A 14,258-nucleotide genomic window follows, 5' to 3' on the forward strand; every position below is an offset into this window, starting at 1 on the left:
TGCGGCTGCTTTGAGTTAGCGCCAGTGGTGGAACAAGTGCTCCACCCAGACTGTGTCACCACAGGGGAGCTGCTGCTGAGCTGAGGTGGTGCCTAGGATGGAACTGAGCACGTCACCAAGCCTGCGCCACAGCAGGAGAACTGCGGCTGCTCTGAGTTAGCGCCAATGGTGGAACCAAGTGCTCTGCCCAGACTGTGTCACTGCTGGGGAGCTGCCACTGAGCTGAGGTGGCGCCTAGGGTGGAACTGAGTGCTCTGCCAGGCCTGCGCCACAGCAGGAGAACTGCAGCAGGAGAACTGCAGCTGCTCTGAGTTAGCGCCTGTGGTGAAACCAAGTGCTCCGCCCAGACTGTGTCACCGCAGGGGAGCTGCCGCTGAGCTGAGGTGCTGCCTAGTGTGGAGCAGCGTGCTCAACTAACCCTGCGCCACAGCAGGGGAGCTGTGGCTGGAGCTGAGATAGTGCCTCAGGCAGAATTGCTTGCTGGGCCGGGCCAGTACCCGGGACTCTGGGGCCGAACTGTCCGCCGAGTCCAGTCTGGGTCCAAAGGCTCCACGCGACCCAAATCCTGCCCCAAGTCCCCTGCCCCAAGTCCCCTCTCCCGCAGCAACTCCCACCAGCCACCACACCAATCGCCTCCACCGGAAGGCTATGAGCTGCAAACCTCAGCCGCAGCTGCTGGTGCCGCTGGTGCTGCTGCCTCTGCCGCTGCCGCTCCGATCAGAGAAAAACCACGCTCCTCCCGTGTGCAGGGGCACGCAGGTCCTCCGCACCCTGGTCCCTCCGAGCCGTGGAGCACTCCCGCAGCCGTGGAGCACTCCCGCTGCCGTGATGTTCGGACCTCGGTGTTCCTGGCTCAGAAATCTGTGCAATTCCCTGAATTGTTCACTGGAGCCTCCAAACACGGTCCACACTGCTCGCCGCCATCTTGGATCCTTCTTCTTCTTATTATTATTATTATTAATCAGGGAGAAAGCTTTCTGTAAAATGTGAAATATGTGGAAAGAACAGATAGAAGGCTCCTAAATTTAGGTCATCAAAAATATATGAGGAAATTCCTAATGTCATAAAATTGACTAAGGATCTTCACACAAGGTCCAAGAAAAAGCAATATGGGTGGAGGGGAAATCCAAGATGGTGGCATGAAACACACACCTTGTTTGATCAGCAGGACAGTACTGATTGTCCAGCAACCCAAGGACCAATATGAGAACTACAAACACAAGTACTAGTGACCCACAGGTGTGAAGGATTCAAACTGTATGTAGTACTGTTGGGTCTGGCCTTGGGCTACCCAATTAATCCACAAAAATATCCCAGGTACCAATAGGTACGGGCACATACACTCTGATGGCTAGCACCACATGCCTTGCTAGTGGGCAGCTTCTGAACACCTGGGGCTCAGAGGAAGCTGTGGCCTGAAAAAAAAAAAAAACAGAATCTGTGGCTTCTTGCACAGAACAGACACCAGAGTCTGGAACACAAGTGTACCTGACCTCAGGACAACTGGCAAATCCACAGTGAATACAGCAGACGTGAGTAGGGTGCAAGACTGGAGCCCCATCAACTATACTTACATCAAATACCACCAAACCGGCTAACACCAGAGACATCAAAATAGGAAGACAAAGATATCAGTGGAAGATCACAAGCAACAATTATCAGGACCATTTGATACCACCACAAAATAGCAGTCCCACAACCACAACAAGCCCTGGGGACACTCTCACACCTGATGCACAAGAGAAGGACTTCAAATCTGAAGTTATGAAAATGATGGAGGTCTTAAAGGAGGAAAGTTGGCGGGGGGGGGGGGGGGATGGGAGGATACAAGGGATGGGATAAACATTGAGATGTAACAAGAATAAATTAATAAAAAAAATGTTTTAAAGGAGGAAAGTAAGTCCCTCATAACAGAAAAGGAATACACAAAGAAAGAGTGAAAGAATTGAATAAATTGCTTAAAGAAATCAGTGAAAGACAGGAAATTATAAACAAGCAAGAGAAGGAAATTAATAAAAGGATTAAAGACCTAAAAATGGAGATAGAAGTAAGGAAGAAAACACAATCTGAGATGATCCTGGAAATGGAAAAACTAGGGAACATGGCAGGATCTACAGATACAAGCATCATTAATAGAATACAAGAGGTGGAAGACAGAATCTCAGGTAGATGATATGACTGAAGAAATCAATACAACAGTAAAAGAAAATGTTAAATCTAAAATGCTCCTGACACAGAGTATCCAAAAAATCTGGAACAAAGCAATAAGACAACTAAAAGGAGATCAAGGAGATACAAATTGCAAATGAAGAAGTCAAACTATCACTATTTGCAGATGACATGAAAGTATACGTAAGTGATCCTAAAAATTCTACCAAGGAACTTCTGCAGCTGATAAACACCTTCAACAAATTGGCTGGATACAAAATCAACTCAAAGCCACTTAGAAGAAAAAGTGGGAAAGAGCCTGGAACATATTGGCACAGGAGACAACTTCCTGAACAGAACACCAACGGCCCAGGCCTTAATGTCAACCATTAATAAATGGGACCTCATGAGGCTGAGAAGCTTCTGTAAGGCAGGAGACACTGTCAAGAGAACAAAGCGACAGCCTACAGACTGGGAAAAAATCTTCACCAACCCTACATCTGACAAAGGTCTAATATCCAAAATATATAAAGAACTCAAGAAATTAAACACCACCAAACCGAATAACCCAATTGAGAAATGGGGCTTGGAACTAAACAGAGAATTCTCAACAGAGGAGTATCAAATGGCTGAGAAACACTTAAAGAAATGCTCAACCTCCTTAGTCATCAGGGAAATGCAAATCAAAACAACTCTGAGATTCCATCTTACACCCATCAGAATGGCTAAGATCAAAAACTCAAGCGACACCACATGCTGGCGAGGATGTGGGGAGAGAGGAACACTCCTTCATTGCTGGTGGGAATGCAAACTAGTACAGCCACTTTGGAAATCTATCTGGTGCTATCTCAGAAAAATGGGAATAGGGCTTCCTCAAGACCCAGCTATTCCACTCCTTGGAATATACCCAGAAGATGTCCAGCACACAACAAGAAAATTTGCTCAACCATGTTCATAGCAGCCTTATTCATAATAGCCAGAACATGGAAACAGCCTAAGTGTCCCTCAGTAGAAGAATGGATAAAGAAACTGTGGTACATATACACTATGGAATACTACTCAGCTATTAAAAACAAGGAATTCCTGAAATTTGTGGATAAATGGATTGAGCTAGAAATGATCATAATGAGTGAGTTAACCCAGAAGCAGAAAGAATCAAATGGTATATACTCACTTATATCTGCATACTAGCCCAAGGGGCATGTCCCACAAAAGCCTTCACTTACCAGGAAACTGGGACAGAGGGGAAGGCATACTATTGGGAATCTAAATGAGAGACGCATGGGAGAACAGCAAAATAAAAGGATCCAGAGGGGTCCTAGAAATCTACAAGTAGAACAATATGATAGGCAGATTTGGGCCCAGGGGTCCCGCTCAAACTAAGGCACCAGCCAAGGACAATACAGGAGGTAAACTTTAAACCCCTTCCCAGATCTAGCCAATGGTCAGAATATTCTCCACTGTTGAGTGGAGAGTGTGATACGACTCTCTCACGTACTCTGGTGCCTCACATTTGACCATGTCCCCTGGAGGGGGAGACCTGGTAGCACTCAGAGGAAGGACAGCAAGTAGCCAAGAAGAGACTTGATACCCTATGAGAATATATAGGGGGAGGTAATCCCCCTCAGGAACAGTCATAGGGGAGGGGAATAATGGGAAAATGGGGGGGGGGGAGGAATGGGAGGATACAAGGGATGGGATAAACATTGAGATGTAACAAGAATAAATTAATAAAAAAAAAATCAGTAACCTTCCTGTCACCCTGGTGAGGCCGCCTTTCCAGGTCACAGAGGAAAAGGATACAGAAAATCCAGATGTGACTTGATAGGCTGGCATCAAAGGATAGCAGAGGAGGGCTCACCCTTTCTGAGGACTAGGGATGAAAGGGTGAAGGAGAGAGTAGGACTGGGAGGAAATGTGGAGCATTTCTTTAACTTTGAGTTGGTCTTCTTTAAGCTTCTTGTACCTTTACAGACATGTATTTTTGGTTAAAAATCTTTTCTCCTATGATGTTGTTAAAATATCTTCTGGGTTTTTGAGCTAGGGTTATTCTTATTATTCTATTCATGTTATTCTTAAATTTGGTATTTTCATGTCTTAAATATTTTGTGTTAGGGATTTTTTAGATTTAATATTTTCTTTGAATGAAGCATCTATTTCTTCTACAATATTGTCAACTTCTGAGATTTTCTCCTTTATCTCATATTCTGTTGGTGATGATTGTGTCTGCAATTCTTGCTCCCTTACCTAGATTTTCGATTTCCAGTTTCCTTATTTTGTATTTTCTTTATTGCCTCTATTTTTATTTATGTTTTTTAAATAGCTTTGTTCACTGGGATGTCTTTTCTTGACTTTCTTGGCATTCTTTAAGAGATTTATTGATTTCTTCAAATATGTTTATCCTTCTTCTATTTCTTTAAGGGATTTAAAATTTTATTTTAAGGACCTCTATTATTTTCAAAAAGTTGATTTTATGGTAATTTTCTCTGCTTCCACTGCATTGAAATATTCTGACCTTTTTTCATAGTATAGATGGGCTCCACATTTCCCTGGTTCATTTTGATGTGTTCTTACATGGATATTTAGGCATTTGAAATTGGAATAATTATAGGTCTATGTATTGATTTATGAGTTTTTTTGTTGTTGTTGAATGGGTGTGCTGTTATTTGGTTTTTGTTTCTTCTTTGGTATCCTGGTATTTTGGCCTATATATATGGTGTCCTGCATGACTTCTGCTCCTGTACTATTTTGTAGGGTAGACTTATGCATACTAGACTTATGCCTTTAGTGCAGCTGGTCATCTCTGTACTTCTAAATGTTGTGGCCTACAACTATTATCTCTCTGTTGGGATGTGAACCTGCTAAGAGGAAATCTGCAGGGGTAAGGTGCAGGAGCCTGTCTTCAGTACAGCTGATGAGGTAGGAAGAGTGTTTTTGGAAAGGTGTGGGACCCTTTAGCTGGCAAACGAGTCATTCTTTTGTTCTTATGACTGATGTGGCCTGAACTTTGTGTTTACTTGTTTTGAACAAAAGGAGAGTCGAGCAGGCCTTGTAATTATTTTAACCAGGTTACCTCTTCCACTGAGATGCTGTGGGAAATGACTGTACTGAGAAAGAGATTCTGACAGGAAACCTGTAAACAAAAGAATCTGGATAGTGAGAAAAAGAGGCTGGCACTAGAGACCTGTTTCTGCTTAGTGTTTTATATCTGACTAGGGCCTTCCTAAGATGTTTCTTCATAGTACCTGGAAATTTTTGTATTCCATTAACATGGAAAGTAGTGAGCATTTCTTTTTTGGTAATTATGTTTATTTATTTATTCATTGTACAACCCTATTGCAGCCTTTCCCTCCTCTCCTCCTAGTCCCACCCTCCCTTCTCAATCCCCTATTCCTTAAAAAAGTGGAGCCCCCTTACCCACCCACTCCAGCTTATCAATAATATCAAGATTAGATTCTTCCTCTTTCCTTGTGGCCTGGCAAGTCAATCCCATCAGAGGGAAGTGCTCAAAAAGCAACCAACAGAGTTGATTTCAGAGACAGCCCCCATTGCCCTTACTAGTGGTCCCACATGAATCTTAATCTGCCCTCAGCTACATCTACATTGAGGACCTAGGTACAGTCCAGGCATGGTCCTTAGTTGGGCCATGGTAGGTTGGCTTTGTTGATCTTCTTGTGGAGCTCTTGTTGCCTATATGTCACTTTTTTCTTCCTCCCACTTTGCCACTAGATTCCCTATGTAATCTGTTTCCAACCATTGATAGGTGGAACTACTCAGGGAACAACTCTGATAGAATCCTGTCTTGTAAGCGGCTGAGTATCATTAATAATGTCAGAGGTTGGCTCTCTTCTGTGCAGTGGGACTTGGGTTGGGCCAGGCAGTGGTCAGACATTCCCTCAATCTCTGCAGTACCTGGTCTATCTTTACACCTGCATGACTTGTAGGGAGAGTAAATTCTGGATCAAAGTTTTTAGCGTTGTGTTGGTGTTCTACTCCCTCCATTAGGAATATCCTTTAGTTAGAGGGCACCCTCTTCAGTCTCCATATCATGCCTTAATAAATTTCTGTTGGCCTCCAGCATAATGACATTAAATATAAATCTAACTGAACATCCATGGCATCTCTAACCATATTTTTGTCAATAATTGTTTTGAACAGAGAATGCTGAAGGAGCCCTACAAATCAGAATGATATTAGTCACCTCACCAGAGACTATAAGCTTTATGAGTTAACATTAGGTAGGGGTATGAGTACCAGAAATATGTCACCTGTAATTATCCCCGAGGGAAAACAAAAGCTCTCATAGTGAATTCTGCTTGGAACTGCTCAACTAGGACCTTTTATTTGAGCTGTGGGTGAGCGTGTGTTGTTTTCTCCTTAAGAATAATGAAATTATCTACTTTGTACTTTGACAATACAGGATCACATTCTCTCCTGAATGTATTGTGGAACATGGTTTCATTGAAAGGGGAGGTGTCACCTGGGTTGTTTCCAGATTCTTGCCACTAAGAATAAAGCTGCTATGAGCATAGTTGAAGAAATGCCCTTGTATGATAGAGCATCTTTCGAGTATATACTTTGGAGTGGCATAGCTGGGTCTTGAGGTAGAACTTGTATCACCTAGGACTCCATCTCTTTCCTCTGATTGAACCCTTCTTCTGCTCCTTTGTCTCTGCATCTGTTTCTGTCTAAAATCTCTTGTCCTCATCTCAGATATCAGCTCCTGAGCACACCCATGAAGGATTGTGCTGAGGCTAAGTTCCTAATTGAATCTTCTGTGACCCTCACTTGTTACTTGGATATCTAGGGTGTCACTGGAGCTTAGAAAAACTTAGGAAAGAAGTTGGGTGCATCTGTATTGGCCTCCAGTAGACCTGCTCACAGAGCCAAGGCTGAAGCTTGCCAAAGACAGTCCAGTCTGAATATTTTAGTCACATTGATGGTTGATGTCAACACTTCCTACCTGATACAGATAAAATCTGTCATAATTGATGGCAGAGAAACACTGAAGCATGAGGCATTTTTGGGGTTCATTATATGGCCTTACCAAGACAGAAAGGGAGGACTTCTTGGACAGGTCTAAAGGGAAAATGACAGGCTATGGACAGAGGAGCTTATTTTAACAAAATACCTATATCCCTGAGTCTTGCCCTTCACATGGCAGTGCTTGGCTCCAGCTGTGGGGATCTGGCTCAGAAACCATACTCTCTCTAGTTCACTTTCTACCTGAAATTCCCCATAAGGGAAAGGCTATGGCAATGGTGTAGATTACTCACCTGGGATGTATATTTTCAGGGATCTATTGGTACTAACCCCAATTTTGGGGTATCTTTGATGAAATGATAATATATAAGTATTCATCTGTGGTTTTTGGTCCTGGATAGGCTTAGGGAGTGTCCCTGCAAGAAAATGAGAATTCATGGCCCATGAAATCCACAATCAGATTGCAGGCCTGAATATTTGAGACCCTCTAGCCACCCCCAGGATCAGAACACATGTGTTGATTTCCACCCACCCACCCTGCCTACTCATTGTCCTGTCTACATATGATAAGACGAGATGAGAGATAAGATGAGAAAGTCAGAAGTTCTGAAGGCACATTCATCTGCCATCTCTGGGGAGATAATTCTGTGTGAGAGGTTTGTCTCCAGAACCTCTTGGTGGCCTGGAATTTCTTTTTTAGTGAGGGCTGGGCTGTGGGTCAGGGTCATTTCTAAGCCATAGTCTCCCCTCCAGCTGTTCATGTCTCACCAAGACAGAGTAGGACTGTGAAACTGAAGGTCATTTGTACCTCTTTCCAGAAGCTTCAATGCTGCTTGAGGGCAGAATTGCAACTCCTTTCTTGAGGGGCAGGAAACAGTTTAGCCTTTTGAAACTGTTCTTCAGGAAACCCACAGGAAAGGACTTGCCCTATCAGGCACCAGGTTTTTACTTCCTCAATTTTGTGGTTATGCCAGATAGTAGGGACTCTACAGTTAATGCAGTCAACTATGTTTCTCCTTGGAGTGGGAAGAGTTGAATAGCCAATTATGTTTCTTTTTAATTAATTTATTGATGTATTCACTTTATATCCCAATCATAGCCCCCTCCCTCTTATCCTCCAAGTACCATACTCTCTTCCTTCTCCCCTCTCCTCTCTTCTTCAAAAAAAAAAAAATGGGTACAATCCTACCCACCCACCCCAGCTAATCACGTAGCATCATGACTGAGTTAGTACTCTTACACTGTGGCCTGGCGAGGCAGTCCTGTGATAGGGACATGATTAAAAAAAGCAGGCAACAGAGTCCATGTTTAAGTGTTTAAACATTTCATACTTGTATATATTATGTTTTTATAGAGTCCTCCCTCCCACACTTTCTGTTATTCTTTACTCTTTCTGTTTTACCTGCCCGCTGACATTACTTTCTTTTTTATTTTTTCCTTGACCCACTGGTTATTCAAACTGTGCTAATTAATCACCACACACCATTTCCCCTTTCATGTACTGAATTCAAGTTTTATTCCATTGTGGTCTGAGCTTATGCTTTTTTAAAGTTTTTAAAATATTCATTTATATCCACCCCTATGACAGCACAATCCCTCTTTTTGTCCCAGTACCATCCCCCTCTTTCTCTCTTCCCCTTCTCCCCAGAAAGAGGATTACCCCTTCCATCAACAATCCCTGGCATAGTAAGTCACATCAGCACTAAGGGCATCCTTTTCCACTGAGGCCCAACAAGGCAGCCCACCTGAAGCAAAGTGATCCAAAAGCAGTTGACAGACTCAACATCAGTGACTTCCTTGGCTTTAATTTCTAGGAGATCCTCATGAACACCGACCTTCCCATCAGCTACGTGTATAGTCAATCTAGGTCCAGTCCATGCATGCCCTTTGCTTGGTGGTTCAGTCTCTGAGAGGCCCATGGTCCTATTTTTCTTCTTGTAGAGATTTTGTCCCTTGATTTTGTCCCTCTATACTTCCCCCAACTCTTCCACAAGACTCCTCAAGCACCACCTAATGCTTGTCTGTGGGTCTCTGCATCTATTTCAATCTGCTACTGAGTGGAACCTCTGAGAGGACAATTATGGTAGGCTCCTGTCTGCAAGCATAGCAGAATATCAGTAATATTGTCAGGGGCTGAATATTTCCCATGAGGTGGGAATCAAGTTGGACCTGTCATTGTTTGACCTTTCCCTTAGTCTCTGCTCTATCTCTGTACAGCTTGTAGGCTGGGTAAGTTTTGGGTCGAAGGTTTTGTGGGTGTAGTGTTGTCCCTCTCCCTCTACTGGAAGAGTTGCCTGGCTATAAGAGTTGACCAATTAAGTCTCCATATCCTCTGCTGCTGGGAGTCTTAACTAGAGACACATGCATATCCCTCAAGGAGCCTAATGGCTCAGGTCTCCAGCTTGTACCAGAGATGCCCACTCCATTGGTTTCAATTTTCTCTTCCAGCCATCTCTCTTCATATACCCCTGATTGCCTCTGACCTGATCCTGATCCTTCTTCCCCTTCCCACCAGCTCTCCCACTCAGTTCTCTCTCTTCATCTACTTCCAAGGTCTATTGTGTTTCCCCTTTTGAGGTAAATTCAAGCATCCTCCTTTAGGCCTTCCTTGTTATATAGCTTCGTTGAGTCTATGGGTTGTAGAATGGCTGTCTTGTAGTATATGGATAATATCTATTTATAAGTGAATGCATACAATGTGTGTCTTTCTTGGTCTGGGTTACCTCACTCAAGACAATATTACCTAATTTCCTCCATTTACCTGCAAATCACATGATTTCATTTTCAATAGATGAGTAGTATTCCACTGTGTAAATGTACTACATTTTCTTTTATTTTTTGTGTGTTTGTTTTAATTAAAATTTTTTGCTTTTTTATTGAAAAATAAAACCATTAATATTACATCTCAGTTGCTATCCCACCCAGTGCATCCTCCCATTTCTTCCTCCCTCCTGCTTTCACCCCATTCCCCTTTCCTATGACTGGTGCCACATTTTCTTTATCCATACTTTGGTTGAGGGACATGTAGGTTGTTTCAAGTTTTCAGCTATTATGGATAAAGCTTGTATGATCATAGGTGAACAGGTATATTTGTAGTATGGTGGAATGTCTTTTGGCTATATAAAGATCCAGTGATAGAGCTGGGTCTTGAGGTACAACTATTCCCAATTTTATGAGAAAGAGCCAGATAGATTTTCAAGGTGCATGTACATATTTTCACACACAAGATCAACGGAGAAATGTTTCCTTCTGCCAGCATGTGATGTCACTTGAGTTTCTGATCATAGCCATTTTGACTGGTTTAAGATGGAATCTCAGAGTAATTTTGATTTACATTTCTGTGGTGACTAAGGAAATCAATCATTTTTTTAAGTGCCTCTGAGCTATTTGAGATTCCTCCATCAAGAATTCTGTTTAGCTCTGTAACCCAATTTTAATTGGTTTATTTTTGTTGGTGTTTAATTTCTTAGTTCTTTATATATTTTGGATTAGCCCTTTGTCATAATGTTGGGTTGGTGAAGAACTTTTCCCAATCTGTAGGCTGTTGCTTTGTTCTCTTGATAGTGTTCTTTGCCTTACAGAAGCTTTTCAATTTCATGAGGTCCCATTTATTAATTGTTGATCTTAGAGCCTGGGATGTTCCTGTTCTATTCAGAAGTTGTCTCCTGTGTCAATAAGTTCAAGGACTATTTCCATCTTCTCATTTAATTAGTTTAGTGTTTCAGGTTTTATGTTGAGGTCTTTGATCCACATGGACCTGAATTTGATGCGGTGTGACAAATATTGATCTATTTTCATTTTTCTACATGTAGACATCCAGTTAGCCAGTACCATTTATTGAAGATCTTTTCTTTTTACCATTGTATGGTTTTGTTTCTTTGTCAAAAATCAAGTGTTCATAGATGTGTGGAGGTTTTTTTTTAGGTAAAAATATATTTATTATGGGAATTCACCTACTTTATCATTTATCACCCACAAAATAACACAGATTTTAATGCACATATTTAATTCATATTTATATTTACAGAATTGAACCAGACATTATAGTGCTACTGATACGTACAAGTGTTTAAAAATGAATCATTATAGGATCGAGAAACCAACCAATAAATGGAAGAAGTTAAATAAAAAATTAAAGATTATTAAATTGTTGTCTACATATAATGCCATTGAAAACATGAAGATTTCTATCAGCAGAGATAAGAATTTAAAGTATACATCATAAATAAGAATAAATAAAAAATTTCAATAAAATTACTTTTATAAAATGGAGGAAACATAAGTAATCTCACAATAATAGGAAAAGGAAGCACCAAGAAAAACAAATGTCTTTTGGGGGGGGGTTGAGAAATCCCATCACTTATTCAAAATCTAGTAGAAAGACTGGTGAGATGGCTTAACAGATAAAGCCACTTGGCCCAGGCTAACAGCCTGAGTTTGATTCCTTGAATAACAAACTCTCACAAATGGCCCCCTGACCCCCCCATATCATTCTCATGGCACATGTGTGTCTATATACATGTACACATGCACACATGCACACACACATTCACAGAATAAATAAATGTAATAATTTGTTTAAAATTAGAGACTTCATACAAATGAGTATATTTTACATTTGTCATATTTGCAATACAGATATGTAATGAATGCATACATAAAAATACATCTGTATAATATACCTGAAAATATTTTGTAAAACACCAACCATTCAAATTATTAAAATATACTGTGAATGTTTCTTTTATTTTTAATTTTTAATTTATTCACTTTATATCCCAATTGTAGACCCATTCTCACCCTCTCTCAGTCACACCCTCCCTCCATTCATCCTCCCCCACTCTTTAGAAAAGGGGAGGCCCTTTTCTGTCCCCAGTCTACTGCCTGCATTGTCTTTCTTTGTGGCCTGGCAAGACTCCTCCACCAGGGGGAAGTGATCAACAAATGAGCTCTAGAGTCCGTTTATCATTTGTATAGAGGAGAGCTACTGATTTTTCATGTTAATTTTGTATCCAGCCACTTTGATGAAGATGTTTAGCAGCATGAGTTCCCTGGTGGAATTTTGGGGGTCACTTATGTATACTATCCTATCTGGTCTCTCCTAGAATTTTATCATGAAGGAGGGTGGGATTTCTGTCAAAGTTTTTTTTGTTTTGTTTTGTTGTTTGTTTGTTTATTTTTACATCTAATGAGATGATCATGTAGGTTTTTTTCTTTCTATTTGTTCATATTGTGGATTTCATTGACGGATTTTTCACATGTTGAACCATCCCTGCATCACTGGAATGAAGCCTTCTTCTTCATGGTGGATGATACCTTTGATATGTTCTTGCATTAGGTTTGCGAGTATTTTATTGAGTATTTTTTCAACAGTGTTCATGAGGAGAATTGGTGTGAAATTCTCTTTTATCTTGAAACTTTGTGTTGTTTAGGTCAAGGCAACTATGGTTTCTTAGAATAAATTTGGTAATGTTCCTTCAGTTTCTATTTTGTGGAATAGTTTAAAGAGTATTGCTATTAGCTCTTCTTTGAGAATCTGGTAAAATTCTTTGGTAAAATCATCTGGCCCTGGGTGTTTTAAATGACTGATTCTGTTTCCTTAGGGCTTATAAGGCTGTTTAAACTGTTGACCTGAACGTGATTAACTTTGGTAAGTGAAATCTATCAAAATTTTCCATTTCATTTAGATTTTCCAATTTTGTGAAATACAGCCTTTTGAAGCAAGACCTAATGATTCTTTCAATTTCTTCAGTGTCTATTCTTATGTCCCTTTTTTCATTTCTGATATTGTTAATTTGGATGCTGATTTTTTTAGTTAGTTTGTCAGGAACGTTTTAGTTTTAGTAGTTTCTTTGACTGACTTAACAATTTCTTCTATCATATCTTCTATGCCTGAGATTCTCTCTTCCATCTCTTTTAATCTGTTGGTGATTCTTTTTGTTTGTTTGTTTGTTTTTATTTTTTTAGACAGCATCTCTCTGTGTAGCCTTGGCTGTCCTGGACTTGCTTTGTAGTCCAGGCTGGCCTTGAACTCACAGTGATCCGCCTGCCTCTGCCTCCCGAGTGCTGGGATTAAAGGCGTGCACCACTGTGCCCAGTCCTGTTGGTGATTCTTATGTTTCTTGTTTCTATTATCTTCCCTAGGTTTTCAATCTCCCATATTACTTCACTTTGTGTTTTCCTTATTGCTTATACTCCAGTTTCAGGTCTTAAACAGTTTTATTTTTATCATTCACCTGATTAATTGTATTTTTTTTTCTTTAAGGGATTTATTTGCTTCCTCTTCCAAAGCCCCTATCTGTTTGATTGTATTTTCCTATATTTCTTTAAGAGGTTATCAATTTCCTCTTTAAATGTCTTTATAATGTTTATAAGACTGGATACGAGATCATTCTCTTGTGTTTCAGTTGTGTTAGGGTATCCAGGGCTTGCAATAATGTAGGATCCTTTTGTTCTGAAGATTGTATATTGCCTTGGCTCTTCTTGTTTGTGTTATTATGCTGTCCTCTAGCCATCTTGTTGTCCCTATATGTTCCTGTTTGATGTTGGAGTTTCCTGCTTGGTGACCTGGAATGGAGCTCCTGGATGAGGCTGGCATATCTGGATTGGTGACTCCATGCTTGGCCAATGGAGGTCAGGGACAGCGCTCAGTTCAGACAAGCTGAATGTGTCCCTGTGATGCTCATGGAAGAGGGAGCTAGGTTAGGGGGATGAACTAACCTGCATGAAGCTGAGGTATTTGGCTTGCTGGCTTCTGGAGAGCCTGACAATGTGGTTTGGGTCAGTAAGCAGCTCAGGGGGAGCTGAACACATGCCTGGAGTGCCAGAAGAAGAGGAGGCTTGACTTCCTCATTTCTATAAAGGCCACACACATCCTTCCTTCCATCGCTGAATCTAAACCTTCTCGATGCTTATCCTCCATCACTTCCTTTTAGGTCCATACCACAGTTTCTCATATGACACTGCAGCTCCTGTCTCAATGCCCAGGCACTAATGCTTAGAGGGGGAGGGGAAATTACTGGTTATTATAAAAGGCACAACAATAAAATTTAGCAGCCTCCAAACTAAAATAGTGGTTATCTCCCCCTCCTGCTTTCCTCTGGTGGCTGTGATGGATATGGCCTTTA

At 41.2% G+C, this 14,258-nt stretch overlaps 1 protein-coding gene across 1 annotated transcript in view; it reads left to right on the top strand.

Moving 5' to 3' along the window:
• Window positions 1-992, top strand: part of Ndufa3 (NADH:ubiquinone oxidoreductase subunit A3) — a 331,527-nt gene extending 330,535 nt beyond the window's left edge. Inside the window, exon 5 of the mRNA XM_051162267.1 lies at window positions 982-992. The gene's annotated coding sequence lies outside the window, so the exon portion shown is untranslated. The remainder of the gene's footprint in view (window positions 1-981) is intronic.
• The last annotated feature ends 13,266 nt before the right edge of the window (window positions 993-14,258 follow it).

Source organism: Acomys russatus, chromosome 19 (assembly GCF_903995435.1).
Source record: "Acomys russatus chromosome 19, mAcoRus1.1, whole genome shotgun sequence".
Lineage (NCBI taxonomy): Eukaryota > Metazoa > Chordata > Mammalia > Rodentia > Muridae > Acomys > Acomys russatus.